This window comes from Semicossyphus pulcher, unplaced genomic scaffold (genome assembly GCF_022749685.1).
Source record: "Semicossyphus pulcher isolate SPU_LCO1_2020_fin unplaced genomic scaffold, fSemPul1.0.p SCAF_5, whole genome shotgun sequence".
NCBI classification, from domain to species: domain Eukaryota; kingdom Metazoa; phylum Chordata; class Actinopteri; order Labriformes; family Labridae; genus Semicossyphus; species Semicossyphus pulcher.
Genome location: NW_027211726.1, coordinates 32704900 through 32718111, shown reverse-complemented (window position 1 = coordinate 32718111; position 13212 = coordinate 32704900).

The following is a 13212-nucleotide window of genomic DNA, read 5'->3' as shown; positions in this document are numbered from 1 at the left end:
AGGTGTGACAGTGAGTGTGAGTGATGATGGTGCAGTGATGTGAGTGCTGAGCTGTGACATGGAGGAGAGTCATGGACAGTTAGAGATCCTCATCTCACCTCAGAGCTTCATGTTCCCCACACAGAGAGCTTTTAGAGGGAGGGGCTCCCTCCTCTGTGTCCTCACACTGATCCATAGCAGAGCGCCCCCTGCTGGCAGAGCTGCACTCTGAGCAGAAGCAGCACATTGATCAATAAAGAATGATTACAGCTTCACATGAAACTATTCACAATGAGCTTCACAGTAAAACACGTGGTACACCTGAACGCATCACTGACAATGATGTCATCATATCACATGTTACAGCACACTCACACTGTGTACTTTTACTGCTCATACTTTAAGTCCATGTAGCTGATAATACTTTGAGCTTTTACTGCAGCACAGACTGTGAAGACTTCCTGAACATCACACTGATTCTGTCATGATTTGTATGTTTGACACGTTAATAATAATCGATGACGTTCCCTCAGTTTCACTCACTGCTGTCTTTTAAGGTGTAACTTTGCCGATTTTCAACCTCAGTCCTATCATGCTATTATGGGGAGTTAATGCCATTATGGTACAACAAAAATACAATTTCGCTCTGTGCCTTTGGAGGACGCTATCCGCTTCTCTGGAAAACCTCCGCAAGACTACGTAAAACGTGTCATCTAGCAGACTCCAGGGAGCCTGCTAAACTTCACTTCCTCAATCCAGGACGCCGCCTCCTTTGATCGCCTGCAGCAATCAATGTCCTTGACTGGAAATAAGGACTGTTTCACTCCAGCGTGTCTTCCTCTTGCTCTCCTTACACTACAGTACAACGCAGGTGAGCACCATGATGCTCTGTTTTTGTCTTGTTTGTCGATATATTTGGGAGGACTCTAAGGAGGGAATTCACTAAAGGATTGCACGGCTTTTGTGCCCACTAAACCTGTGCAAATGACATAAAGACTCTGCCTCATACTCCAATGCACGCCAAAGTGCGCTGCAGAGCAAACAGCGTCTCTGTGCTTCGGAGCCGTTTGCGTGTATTTCAATGAGTCATGTTATGCAAACATTGGGGGCAAATTTGTCCCTTTTTCTATCCCTCGTGGCAAAAAGCACCTAGTTCACAGACGCCAGCGCTGAGCAGGTGGTGGGAGCTGCGGTGCAGTATCATAAGGGCTGTCAGGCTCAGAGTTTACACTGATCATGGCGACAATTCCACCTTTTGTGTGATCAAAAATTGTACTTGTCTCTAAAAACAAGTTAATAATATTGTGTCATTATTATTATAATCGGGGGACCAATCAGTCTGGGGCTGTGCGAGTCTCAACCACGGCACACGGGCACACTTTGTCCACATGTCCTGAGCCTTTACGCAGGAAGGGGATTATTATGTGGATGGACTATACGCTGCTGCTGCGCGCTCATTTTAAAAACATAAAGCTGCGTTACAGAGAGTAAGTAAACACCTGTCGAGTCTGGGCTTTACAGTAAGCTGTTCAAAGAGCTGCCCCTCCTCTCCCGTCTCCTCATGCAGTCGAGGTCCGTCAGTGTGTGCGCAGCTGAGAGCGCAGCACCGCCCAGCAGAGAGTGGAGCTGCAGACAGCTTCTCTCCACAATCAGACACAAAACAACAGCAAACTGCACAGATCTGTGAAACTTCATGGGCGAGTTTGCGCTTGAATATCATCAGGGCGATGTGCTTAGTGAATCGGACCCTGAGACCAGTTAATTACCCCCTATGTTTACCAACTGTTCTGGTCGAAGGAACGAACATAACAAACAGGCAGAATTCTTTCGCAGACCTGCTGTAACTTCCCTATATAACCACGCTCTTGCTGGGCCGTTCCTTTCAGAGAGAGCGACGCAATGCATGCTGGGTGTTGTAGGAATTTAGAACGGGTGAAACCACAAGCTGTTTGTACAACTTTCTCCACAGCTAAGGCAAAGTTAAAATATTATTGCTTCTGTTGATTGCAGAGAACACCAGCTTTGACTGACAGTGTTTTTTTCCAGGGGTGAATCTGTAATTTAACTGTCCTGTTAGAATTGTTAGCATGGTTAGCATAGCCTACCTGGTAACTGAGAGTCATTGTGCTGTCTGCACTTCTACTGTAATCAGAGCAGCTAACACACCTGGTGGCTAACTGTTAGCTTACAGCTATTTTTACACTTAAATTAAACTGAGAGTCTTTAAAACAGTGACAAGTGTCACTTACCAAAGCTTCAACACGGAGAAACGATCTGCGTCACAACGAGGAGGTCAAAGTAAAAACTCAAAACTGGAAAAACTACATTCTTTTAACCTGCATAGCAACAAGGATTCAAAGGTCACAGCCTCCATTTGACTGAAGGAAGTGGAGGAGAAATAAAAGTGTTTGTGTCAGCAGAAGCAGCAGAGATCGTCGTTATGTCGACACCTCAGCTGTCAATCAACAGAAGACATTCAGACATTAAACATGAAGACAAAAGCACTTTTATTGTGGAACATCCAGCTTTTTGAATCTCACTTCCTGTGTGAGGAAAACAGTCAGAGATGTGGAGAATAAAGTGTTCATGTGATGAGAATAAAGACTTTGACAGGTGAGAGCAGTCTGTCTTTATGTGTCAGAGTGCTGAGCAGCTCAGGTTTCACACACAAACCTGTCTGTCAGAGGAAATGAGAGCAGTCACATGACGCTACAGCAGCCAATAGACCAATGAACACAAAGACACGCCTCCATGCAGCTCAGTCTGCTCCTGAATATTGACCTCTGAACTGCACTGAAGTCCTGAAAGTGAGTAAATGTACTGAGTTACTTTCACCACTGGTACATTGAAGTGAAAGTGCTTCATTGTTTACATGAACAGTTCAGACCAAAGCAGGGATGGTGATGATGTAGACCCAACTCTTTGTTCTATTAACATCATTTTACTCACATGAATGAAAGCAGAGACGTCTTTACTCAGCTTCAGACTGCTTCTCTTTACTGTCTCAACTTGTTTGATGTCTTTTCTTTTTGCTATTTGTTCTCACTGTTTAACCTGAGCACTGAAAAAACACCTGTGTTCCCCTGTATACTGAGTGTTGTTTATGAGAGAGTGACGATGAATTCTGCCTCTTACCTGGTTTCAAGTGGATCAGGTGATCAGTCAGTACGGCTGTGAACATGCGACATAAACACAGTCTTACCTTATTTAGATCATACTTACTTTAAAGTCTTAGTTATACTTCTTAACTTCCAACCGCTTAGCCATTGTTCATATGTTTGACCTTTGACCCCTTTACACAGTGCTTCTCAGATGAGGCCTGGGTAGTTTTCTACTTTCTGAAGCCCAAGGACACTGAGTACTCCTATCTCTATAAAATGCCTGTGTATTCACTCCTTTCGTTGTCATTCTCATGAGGCTCTCTTTGGTTGCATCTCTGTTATGCTCTGACCCTTTGCAAACGTCTTTTAAAGTTATAATAAAATAATCAAAAGATAAATCTGTGTCAAAGTCATGTTTTGTAGATTTTCCACCACCACTGCTGAGAGCACTCAAATAAGACAAACGAGTCACATTTTATTTGGTCCTCTTTATTTCCTACAAATACAAAAGCAGACGTTAATTACTGGAACAATATTTAAAAAATAAAATAACACAATTCACCTGTGACTATGCACCCACCTCTAACTTGTGTTGCAATATTTCGATCTCAAGCGCTGACTTTTTATTTTATTTTTTTTAAAGATGTCTCCTGTACAGTTCCTTTACAGGTAACTGGGAATACATAAGGATGACATTAAATCATACAGAATGAACCTCATTTAGTGACTCACTGTGTTCACCTGTGCTGTTGACTCTGATGGCCCCTCCTCCTGCTGCCCAGCCATGCTCTGTTTAAAAGGATAAGAATGTCTGTTCATACTTCAGTGTAGGCTACATGCCACAATATTCCACACAAGAAGTTAAAGAGCAGTGAATGGGAAGATAACGCCAGATATCAGTAACACATCATTTTAACATGTTACCTCTGTAGGCCTCTCTGTGTCAGCAGAGGGTCTCTTCATCTTCTTCCTGAGGTTCTTCCTGTTTAGATGAGCATTAGGTTTAAGAACACTTTACACTATTATTTGGTATCATCTCTGGAGTATTGAGTAGCCTACTTACAGCTGCAAGGTGTTCTGTTGTTGGATGGGGCTCGACAAGGCAGAGAGCCCCATCACAATCTGTTAGGACAAATGGCCATGGCTTTTACGTCAATCAATTCATTTTTATTTGCATAGTGACAAATCACAAAGAAAATAATGTCATAACACTTAACATGCAGCGCAGGTTTAGACCGTGCTCTTTATTTCTTACATCTTATGAAGGCACTTGTGTCCTGGGGGGTGACAGGCTCAGATGAGCTCCCCCCAGGGATTCCCTCTGCCACTGGCCTCCCCGTGTTCAATACATTAACCTGAGATTTTACCAACATACTGATGTGTTTTCTGCCAAAGCCGAAGTATGTTGTTAAAGTGTTGCTGTATTTTTAGCATGTTTAGCCACAAGCTAACCCCAGAGACGACTGTCAGACAGACCGCTGTTATCAGAATACACATCCTGCAAACATTGTTTCACATTATGAACACAAACAGGCCTTAATCTATTTACAAATACAGGTTTTGGTCGTTTCTTTGTGAATATTTAATTATTCTTTTTAGAAATATAAACTGCTGAATGAATCAAAAGATATGAACAAAGGATGACTCTAAAGATGGCTCTAATCTAAATTTTAAATAGACATATTTAAAAACAGAGCAAGTATTTTCTCTTTAATAAACACCATGTTTTTCTGCTAACAAAGAAAAAGTAATTACAGTTATTACACAGCAAATAACATCCACATGTTTGTGTTGTTCCCATGAAACATTTCACGTGTCAAACAGCGACCCCCTGTGGCAGCGAGTGGTAATGACAGTTAAATAATCTGACATCAGTCAAAGGGCTGAGTGTCTGAACATGGACAGATTACAGTTACTGTATCGACAGATTTGATTAAACTTTATGTCCCCACAGTAAGTACAGCAGCTGTGTTTACAAAGTACTTACGTTTCTCAGGAAGTATGAATACAATTGGGACATACACCTTGAACTTTGACCCTTGTGCTCATTCAATAGTTAGAGTTTGTGGTGCAAGTGTTGCCTTCAAGGTACAACAAGCCATTTCCTGAGCTCAACAGATGATGTCTCCTTCGGCCAAATAAAAAGCCTGCTGGCGTGAGAAAATGAGACGAGATGTAGCAGGAAACCCTTTTGCATAAAAGTTACATGATGTGGAGATGTTTTTATGACGTAATAAATACTCCTGTCACCTGTCAATCACAGGGCTGACACACAGAGACAGAAAACCTTTCTCGCTCACATTCACACCTACGGACAATTTAGAGTCACCACTGAACCTAACGAGCATGTCTTTGGACTGTGGGCTGTGTTTCAGCAGGATGTCCCTCCTGATTTTCACTTCACATTGTCTATCCAGTCGCTGATTCATTGGGAACCAGTGAAACGATTTGTCAGATTCACTGTTTGTATGTTTTGCAACATAAAATACCTCAGTACAACATTATAACAACACTCGAGCTTCCCACCCTGAGCATGATGTCACAGTAAAATGGCGACTGTGTGAATATGGTCAGTTAAGTGCTCTGAAATGCTAACTAGTTATATAAGGGGATGTGTTACCCTAACAGGAACATAAAGCAGTCTTTCACTCACTTTTAATGAGTTAACATTATGAAATTATATTAAATATTTTCTCCAGAGAGAACCAGCTGTTTGGAAGAATATCTCAGCATCTCAGGAAATATCAATCTTTATTTATTTTGCATGCAAACAACAGACAAGTAATTTTACAAGAACGATTGCAAAGGAGACAAAATATCTGAGAGAGCAAATCAAAGACCAGTGGTTCTTCAACGTTTCCTTGTGTGCCCCCATTCAGCATCACATCCTGACAGTTTGAGAACCTCTGTGAAAGACGTCAGAGGAAGTGTGAGTGCCACAGTGCGGTAAAGAAAAGCACACGCAGACATTTATCAAAGACACTGAATGGATTAACTGATCATATAAAGAGCTTTATTCCAGCTGTCCTGTGTGATCTGAGTCTACAGACGCATGGCCTGCATGCTCCTGGTGACAGAGTCCCAGTGGGAGGGGTCCCAGCCCAGGAACCAGCCGGTGAAGGTGGGGGGCTCATGGCCTTGTTTCACCACCACCAGAGGGGTCTGCTTGTCCCGCCCGCTCAGGTCAGACTCCTCGTACTGTTTGGCTGCAAGCGAAACAAAGGAGTCACAGTTACAACACACTGGTAAGTCTGTGTGGTTTCAAATGTCTGTAGTGACCTCTTGTGGTGAAAAGAGGAAATACATGTGAAATTTAAGGCAGAGAACTTGTTTGCTGATGTTTTGTGATGTTCAAATAAAGGGATAAAATAGACGAGAGAGGAGAAGATCAAACAATAGTTATTTAAGCTGTAAGAAGATAAAAGGACTGCAGACATCTGTACAGACCAGGACTCATACAAACCAATGTGACTGTCAGCTGATTGATTGATTGATTGATTGATTGATTTTATTTGACAATTGAAGGAGAAAATAAATTAAAGGAAATTGTCAGGTGTAACACAAACAGCAGAAAGCATGCTAGTGCAATGGTTGTCAGTGTTGCCCTGTTCCCCTCTAAACATACAGTCTGTGCTTCCAAACCCAGTTATATAATATTAATCAGTCCCTCCAGGAAGTTGTGATGTCTCGTTCCTGCCAATTCACGCAAATTCAAACAACCTCCTGTTTCCCTGCGTGCGTGAAGTCATTTATGTCACCAAAGCACTTCTTTAATATTCAAATATTGATCCCCTGAGGTCTTCAGTGTTGTATAAATATAGGAGGGAAGCTTGTACTGTACTTTTATATCTCTGGAACGCTGCACGCTACAGCTGACTTTATGTTTAGCTGTGAAGCAGGAAAGCTGCAGCGTTCTAACGAGGCTCCGGTGTGATCATCTCTCCTACATGAGCGACCTCATCTTGCCTCTAACTACAGAGTCTTTAAAGAGACTCTATAAAGTGAATCCATCACAATGAATCTTATTTATCCATGTTTCTGTGCTCAAAACTGTTAGCCTTCCACTTAGCAACTTCTAAACTTGTGTTGAGTCAATTATGAGATGTGATGTCAGAGGGCGAACAGCTCACTCAGCCAATAGATGGCTTTATTGAAGCATTCGTCCCAGTTGCTCACAGTGGATGTGTGATGTGTGACGCAGGAAAAAAAGGCCTTGAAACACGGCAACTTGCATTGCAACTTTTTTAAAAAGCTACTGTGAAATCAGGCGTGTTAGGTCGCAAAGAGGGCAAGATAAGAGACATTAAAACAGCAAGGATTTAGCTATAGATGAAGAGAGTTTTTCAGGCATTTCATTGACTTATATTAGTTGGCAAAATAATTCAAGAACATTGAAAAAGATGAGAAATGTTTGTATCCAAATGATCCTGTAGTATCTGACTTGAGATGTGAGTTGCTTACGCACGTGTCTTTGGAATGTGTTAAGTAGGCAGAAGTAAAACAATGGTATATGTCCTGTTTTTAAAGATGTATCAGCGCTTTTTAACCTGAAGGACAAGGTGTCCCCGCCTAGTCTAAACAATAGGATGAGAGAAACATGCTCTCACTTCCATCATATATAAGTGCATGTTGGACTGTGTTTCGGGGAGACACTATTTGGCTGAGGTGTTCTCCCAGGTATTCATGAAGCCTGACTGATGCTGATTCTTTGTAATAAACCTATGCTTACACAAACAAGTCGGTGTCAACGGAAGCTCCTTTCTTCATCTGCGCATCATCGATGTTTGAGAAACAAGAAATTTGGCGTCACGAACAGGATCCAGATGTAGGCTTCTCCAGCTGCCGACGGCCTTGACTCACCTATTCCCACAATATATAAACCGGTTAGGTGAGTACTTTCTCACTTATATTGGGGCGTTGGTTTGATGAGGCTGTTGGCTTTTAGCTGGTTAGATGCACTGTAAAAAGAATCATTGATGCGGACATGCTGCGATGCGTTGATGTTTGAAGTGATATTCCATCTAAATTGGGGTTTATTGCGTTGTTAAGGACGCAAAATAGGGAAGTGCAAAGAAATAAAAGTTGAAGTTACAGAAACAAAAGTTGAAGTTAAAGAAACAAAAGTTAAAAAAATAAAAGTTGAAGATAAAGAAATAAAAGTTGAAGTTAAAGAAATAAAAGTTGAAGTTAAAGAAATAAAAGTTAAAGAAATAAAAGTTGAAGTTACAGAAGTTGAAGAATTGAAGAATTAGTGTCGAGATAAAGTGTAGAATAGCAGAACCAGTAACAGTAAGTGAGCTGAATAACCAGGCAAGATTAATGAAGCCAGGGCCCACATCTTCTTAACGATAAGACGTGTAAATTAGGCACTGAGTGAAAGTTGGCTTTAAGAGAGAAAAAAAACAGGGAAAGAAGGGCCCTGGGTTAAGATAAGAGAATAAAGAGAAGAGAAAGAGATGAATAAAGAGAAGATAAAGAGATAAATAAAGAGAAGAGAAAGGCCTAAAAAAGTTGAGAAAGAGAAGAAAGGAAAGGCTGAGCGGGCCGAGCGTGCAGTCAGCACACATTGTGAAGTAATGAGTTAAATGACGTCTAGAGGAAATTTGTGAAAGAGTCGACTATACATTTTAGGATTAAGTGCTTTTGGTGTTTTTGGAAGACAGTTTGAGGGTTTTTTGTTTTGCCGGCTGTCTTGAGTCTATGTGTGTGTGTGTGTGTGTGTGTGTGTGTGTGTGTGTGCTTCACAGTGTTTTTAGTCTGTGTATGCTGCCTATGTGTGTGTGTGAGCTGTGGCATGTCATTGTTTAAGTTGGGAGAAGAAGGCTGTGTAATGTATTTGCTTATGTGTAATTGATAAATAGAATAGATTGCTTCTCATATCAAGTAGTCATATATAAGTTATTGATGGGTTAAAGGAGATGAAGTAACTAATAAGGAGAGACATTTTTTGCCTCTTCAGTGATAAAAACCTTTGAGCCTAATAGAGGACGTTTATACATCTGATAAAATATATGAGCCTTTGCTGAGTCGAAGGAGGAGTGGAGGACCAGCGAGGACATTCTGTTCACACAAGCATGTGTAAAAAGTGAAAAGACAAAGAAAAAGGGAAAAGAAAATCTCCTGATAAAGTCCATCAGAGCTGGGAAACAAATCCTGATAGGATTAGCAGATTGATTGATTGGTCACTCTCTCTCTCTCTCTCTCTCTTTCTTTCTGCCTGTGTGTGTGTGTGTGTGTGTGTGTGTGTGACTGCATTTTGAGAAGAATGTGTCTGTTTGAAGAGCATAGAGCCTTATTCAAAATGAAGGAGAAGACAGGTTTAGTTTACAAGAGGATAAACTTGTTTTGCTTGTTGATTTGAGAGGATACTGCGTGGGCCTTTGTGTGCGTGCTTTATCTTTGACTCTGTTTGATTTGACTCTGAGGGGAGTCTGGGCTGGATGTTCACCCTCCGATGGTCAGTATAAACTGGAAGTCCTTGCTAACATTTTGAGAGGCGGAGCAAGGGGTGATACGTCATTTAAAACACCAATAAGCGTGCTTTTTCTGAGACGGAGAGTGTGAGCTCCCCCTCCCCTTCTCTCTTTGGGAGAGAGCGAAAAGGAGGAACAGGAATAAGATTTAAGGCGTTATTAGATTTGAAAACCGACTAAAATATTTGCTTTTTGGATTCATAAATTGGCAATCCTTTGTATAATAAAATAAGTATGATAGATTTAGAAGACATGCAAGTGAAAAGTAAGGAATTTGGTTTTGAGAAAAGTAAGATAAATGTATGCCTGTTAGAAGTTGCTGTTTAAAGAGTAACTCTTGTGGGAGGACACCCGTTGTGATAAATTTGACCAACTTAAATGTTGGCAGAAAATGTGTGTAAACTACACTGAATCCATGATTGCATTGTTTTTAAGAATCTAGATGGATCATAAACACTAAACTCTTGTTTTGTTTTCTCTTGTTCTTCCTCTGTTTAATTATGACGAATGAGAGCTGAGGATGGAACGTGTCTGAATTTGGATCCTCCAAAGGGCAGACGAGAGCACAGCTGATCGAGCTTGTGGATGATAGCGCGCGCGGATCCTGCATCCAGCTTGATCAAGGCTAGTGCGATTTTATCCACAAGCTCTTTTAACAAGAGTCTGCAGTTATCTATATGCGTATATACTCATTTATAGTCAATATAGTTGATACATATTTAGCGTGTGTTTGCATATAGGCCCATTGTGTTTTCTTTTTACTTTGATGTTAATGCAGAAAAGATCATTTCTCAGCCTGAGGTCACACATGGGAATATTACACATTGCAATCATCTAGAGGGGAAACTTGGTAACGAACTGATCGACTACAACATGAATTAATTAAAGGAAGTTTCATTGATTTAATTGATTATTGTGGAAAGGCGGATTTGGTCTAAATACTGTTGAGAGTTGCGGATGTTGGTTTCATTGTCTGAGCATGATTTAGTTTGACCTGAGCTACTTCGAGTTTGAACATTGAAATGATTTGATCATTTTGAGATGAATGAGTGCGATTAGAGCATTGGGTGATAAACAAGTGATCAATAAGTCTTTGGTCTTCTTTGAGGTTTACAAATTTATCTTGATTTAATTTGCATTTGAAGCATGTTCTAATATCTAAATAGGGAAGGGGAAGGGGGGTTTTAAGAAAAAATTGTTCCTATTTTTTCTTCTCCTTCTAAAAGCAGGACGCCCTCAGAAGCGTCACAAAAACTGAGGCTTTCCCGTCGGCGACGACACGTTCATTAATCTGTCGCCGTAGTGCTCACGGATCACTACTGGGACTATGCTAGCGGGCCCTTAGCCCTCAGGGAAAAATACGGCTAGTTTCTCTGTCCCTTGGTCCGGTCCCTACCGTGAAACCCCTACACGTCTTTCTCCCACCCTAAGGCCTCGTCCCTGACTTAAGGCAAAAATACAAAAGGGAGAGACGCGGGAAGGGGAGGGGGCTGAAGGAAAAAAAGCCCCCTTATCTGACTTTATTCACTGGCCTAAACACCCATAAGATTTGATCTTTCTCCGTATGAGAGCCCTGTTAGTGGGACCCCTGTATGATTTAAATCCTAACAGCTATGAAGGCCTCAAACAACAGAGATGCCTAACATAGCTCAAGAAGGGGCCCTCTAAAGGTGCTTCTGCCCTGTGTGTGTGTGTGTCTATAAATCAGTAATGTCGCCGTAGTGTGAATCTCGTGAGCTTACCTCGGGGGCGTAACGGAGTCCTTTGAAGAAAACCTTTCTCACTTTTGATTTAATACCACTCACTCCGGAACAAAACTCCCTCCAAAGGATTTCTTTAAGTTTTACATGCCTTTATTTGTTCACTCAGTTATAAATGACACAAATAATAAAAAAGAAAAAGAAAATAAAAAGTTAAACTGGTCTGGTTCTGTTTTCAGATGCCTTTAAATAAGGCTGATCATTTAGGAGTTGGACAATTTGGATGCGATTTAAGAAACCTTAAATTACATTCTCTCTATCTATCAGCTAAATTTGGGAGTCTCTGGCGGGCATTGATTATTCACAAAACCTCGAGTCCTGTTTAGGTTTGTCTACCAAGAGATACCATGCAAACCCTCAATAGGCGTATTGTCGCCAGGAGCCTACGAGCATCCCCGTTATGGCAGGCCCAACAGTTGTCAAAGTCTTGCTTCAAATCTAAATTACGCCAGAAGTTCAAGTCACAAACGGACAAGAGTCAGATTTAAAGTTTTTCAGGCTATCTGCTTTACCTCTTCCTGCGAACGGAGAATCTCTGAGAGACGGGTAGGCATGTCCTGAGGAGAGTGGAGCGGAGAGTGAGCCCCGATCTCCGGACATTTGCCTTTATATAGGCCTCTGCGCAAAAGCTGGAATTTCCCAGCTCCTGCACCTGCAAGTTCACGAGGCCCGTTCACGTGAGGTGAGGTGCACGCGGCTGTCCACGTGAGGTGAGGGACATTTTTCCAGCCTACCTATAACCATTGGTCAACCAGAGCCCTACCCCACATGGGCCAGCTGCGGCCAGGGAGCCAATCATAAATCTGTTCACAGACAAGACCAGCTTCAACAACTCTCCGACCCACAAATAAGGACTCAAAGAGAAGTTCTCTGACAACTCAATAAATGTAAGCATACATGATAAATGTTTAACAATACATAGTCAAAAGTCCAACAAATGGATATATGACATGGTTACATGAGTACATTAAAGTACATTGACAGAAAAATCCACCATGCAGATTGATGAAGAGACTGAAGTAACTACTAGAAGGAGAATAGTAGCACAAATCATTGATCAAAAGTCAAGGTTAAAATAATTCCTTGCAATTCACAATTCACCAATAAATTGTGTTAATAAAAAGTCAACATAATCGAGTAATACTCCAAAATAATATGTAATCAAACATCCTTCTATTTTCTCGAGTTAAGAAATTAGATAATAATCCATTAATTAATAAACTCATATTATAAGTTGTGAGCTATAAGCTACACAGTGAGTTTACAATGTTCAAACTTAAACGCACACATATAATAAATCTAAAGAAAAAGACCAAGAGAGCAAAGGCTACAGTACATAAAGCTTGCTGGCTATAATGTTAAAGGCTGACATACAGTCAGTGTAACTGAGGGAAAACAGGTTATAAATCAAGAATAGGATCGTTAAAAACTCAACTGCAGTAATTCTCAAGACACTCGACTAAGAGCATCAGAGGCCAACATGGCAGTAAAACTTAAAGCATACATGTTAGACTCTGACACCTCAAGAGGAGTACAAGAGGAGCAGATCTAAGATCATACAGAGAACATAAAAGTGATATATTCTCAAGACTCAAACGTGCACAAGTTATTCAGAACAAGTGTTCTGGCTACTCTTTCATGCCAGTGTAAGCTTATGGAGATTTCCTCCTTATCATTTGTTTTTATTATTTTTAACTTGTTATTTATATAGTCCCATAAGGGACATGGGCGAAATGCAGGAGTCCAAAGACATGTAACCCATTACTTCCTACATAAACGCTCATTTAAAAGATATTTAATTATAGTAGTCAAATATTAACAACAATTGCATTTAATTGTACCTGTCCTGTCTAACACATTTCTTGATTGATTGTGAAAATTCGGTGCTTCATAAATAGC